This window comes from Orycteropus afer, unplaced genomic scaffold, assembly GCF_000298275.1.
Source record: "Orycteropus afer afer isolate SDZICR_OR568_19922 unplaced genomic scaffold, OryAfe1.0 scaffold00537, whole genome shotgun sequence".
Lineage (NCBI taxonomy): Eukaryota > Metazoa > Chordata > Mammalia > Tubulidentata > Orycteropodidae > Orycteropus > Orycteropus afer.
Window position 1 is genome coordinate 666,138 of NW_006922124.1, and position 2,478 is coordinate 668,615.

Genomic DNA, 2,478 nt, shown 5'->3' on the forward strand with positions numbered 1-2,478 from the left:
TCATTTACATACTTCTCTTTTCCTTTATATCACATTTATAAGGTGAGTGTTTCCCATTTCTGAGGAAATACCTATCCAAATATCATGTTATCTAGTCCCAGGTAACAAAATAAGATTGGGGAGTTTCCCAATTTGTTTTCCAAATAGCAAAGCTCTCACCATTTAACATCCTAAACAGCAATAAATGCATGAACAATGTAATACATACATTTAGATTTTAAGGCTACTGAAATGTTATGTTCAAAAGAACATAATAATTCCACAAAAGGATAAATCTCCAAGTTACTACACAACAGGAAAATAAAGATATGTATATGCACTGTGTTCATTCCAGTCCCACCCTCCACTCCTTAGAAAGCTTGTTAAAAATAAAGTGAAATATGTGACTCAGACCTCAGTAGTGGTGGGAGCAGCTGCTGGAGGTGGCACTGGAACTCTCCGTCATCATGGCGGTAGCGGCAGGGCTGGTTGCAGCTTTGGCCTGGGCACGTTCTTCTTCATCTTTTATGGCCTCCTCATATTGACATGGGAAATCACGTGGCTCAACCTCATGGACTCTGCAGATAAACTTCAGGAGTTCCATCTTGCTGATTTCAGCATGGGCCCTCGGACCCCACACAAATTCTTAACACACAGGATCGCTGTTAGGCAGCGGCCGGTACTCCAGGTACTCTTCCTGCACCAAGTCTTCAGTGATGAGCTTTCTGGTATCCCTAAAGATCAGGTGATGCTGCTCAGCATATACGCCCAATGTATTCAGCACTTGCCAGCCTTCCTCATCAGTGGTGTGGTTGCCATTCAGGAGGATTACACCTAACATAAGAATCAGGAGGCTGGTCTTGGGCATACCCTCTGTTTCACTCAGCATCCCATCATAGGTGAGGCCCAGTTTAATGTCGAGGATGTAGCCATGGCTGAGAGGGTTGACTTCTTTCATATCAATGCCAAATAGCATTTCTATGTGTCTAGATGCTTTCAGGAGGATCTAAGGGAAATAGGCCTCGTACTCTTGGATGACAAAATTCAGCATCTTGGATTTTGTGATCAGGTCCCTCCTTTGATAATTGAACAGCAGAAAATTCACCAACAGAGCCACCTTTTCATCAAAAGGGTTTCTGGGAAAGTATTCAGAACCTGGTGGAAACTGTGAGGCACTTGAGGTAGCCCCATCTTCTTGGCTGCTATGGTCTTCATCCAATGTCATCTCTGAAGTGCCTGTCATAGCAGTGGAAGAGCCACACTCACTCTGAGGAACCTGAGTAGTACTGACTGTCTCTACAGTAGCATGCTCATCCTCATAGATGGGGATCAGAGAAGAAGAGGAGGAGGAAGAAGAGAAATAATCCACAACCTCAAGGAACAGTATATCATCCAGGTCCTGGAACTCAGGGAAGATAGGAAGGTATTCTTCAGTGGAGAAGGGGGATGGTTTGCTTTTGGCTGAGCATATTGACTAACTTCTCAGGTGGCCTCAGATAAGATTGGGGGCAGAAGAGCAGATAAAGCAGGCCCACAATCTAAAGGAGAGAGGGACGTTGTGTGTCAACTAAGATGGCAAGCTAAGATCTGGCCGTTTTGACAAAGGTGATCTCTATCAGACCTTCCTTGAGGAATAGTGCTCTAGGGTCTCACAGGTCTCCTGTCCTCCTAGTCAGCCTTTCCCTTAGTAGCCACTTCCATTGAGTTGATTTTGACTCCCAGTGACCTGACAGGACAGAATAGAACTGCTCCAAATATTCCAAATATTTCCAAGGCTGTAAATCTTTATGGAAGCTACTGCCTCAAGTTTCTCCCGTGGAGCAGCTGTTCAGATTGAACTACCAACCTTTTGTTTAGCATCTGAATGTGTTAACCGCTATGTCACCAAAACTCCTATTCCCCATAGGAACATGAAGGAGTAAATGAGATTTCTGCTCAGGCAGCTATCCAACTCAGCTCAAGGCTTTCCATGGATGAGACTAGGGCAGGCAGTGTGAGACACTCTGTGGCTGCCTTACTTTTAGTCTGGATGTTCCCCTCTGTTCTCATTCATGTCTCTTACCTGGTAGGAACTAGGCCCTTTTTGCCTCTGATGACCTGAAGCCACCCTACTCAGATCAAGGCCTCACCTCTCTTAGAAATCATAGGAGAAAGTGAGGAGAAATCCCATACAGCCACCCTCCATGAAGGATTACCAGGGTTGACACAGGGGCTAGATGCTGTGGTCCATCTCTTCTAGGATAGCTGGTACTCTCAGATTCTACTCAGGCTCCTTACCTTGACTGCTAGCAGACCTAGGACTTCTTCTGCCCACCTGATATCTCGTTCTCAGACAGAAGACTTCTCCACTAGGACATCCCTGAGGAAGAATTGAATGGATTCCTCATCCTGACAACTTTAACAAGTGCTACCCGGAGCTCTGGTAGCATAGTGGCTAAGACACTTGCCTGCTAACCAGACGGCTGGCGGTTCAAACCCACCAGCCACTCCTCGGAAGGA

At 45.6% G+C, this 2,478-nt stretch overlaps 1 pseudogene; it reads right to left on the bottom strand.

Moving 5' to 3' along the window:
* Positions 1-394: 394 nt before the first annotated feature.
* The window catches only part of LOC122151538, a 2,764-nt pseudogene continuing 680 nt past the window's right edge, over positions 395-2,478 (bottom strand).